Raw genomic sequence first — 568 nt, forward strand, 5'->3', positions numbered from 1 at the left:
TAGTGGCGTTGGTGTTTCGATGAAGAACATTTAACATCCATTGAACCTTTCCATTGCAAAAAGGTTCTTTAGATAATTAAAATGTTTTTCACACTCAGATAAAAATGGTTCTTTTAAGAACTGTTCACTGAAAGGTTCTTTCAGGAACCAAAAATGGTTCTAATGCATCACTAAAAACCCTTTTGGAACCTTTATTTTGTATAGTGTGTATCTATGCCTCTTCACTCCATATACACCTCTAACTGGTAAACGTTTTCAAAAGCTCTCTGTTCAACATAGGACTTGCCAACTGTCCACCTCACATCTATTAAAGATCGGGGATGGTATGCTTTTAAGCCTCATTACTCCAATGGTGAAGAGCATTCACGGAGTAGTGCGGCGCTGACCCTCAACTCCACTTCCATTAGCATAATGGCATTTCAAACGATCGGGATGTCCAAGAGATGAAACTATCAAAACGCTTAGATGCGTCAGAGAGTGTTCGGCTCACCTTCACAAGTAACATCTGAAGACGAGAAGGAGAAATGAGAAATGGCAGTGGTCGCCCAAAATAACAGAGACTCCTCCA

Source organism: Carassius auratus, chromosome 29 (genome assembly GCF_003368295.1).
Source record: "Carassius auratus strain Wakin chromosome 29, ASM336829v1, whole genome shotgun sequence".
NCBI classification, from domain to species: domain Eukaryota; kingdom Metazoa; phylum Chordata; class Actinopteri; order Cypriniformes; family Cyprinidae; genus Carassius; species Carassius auratus.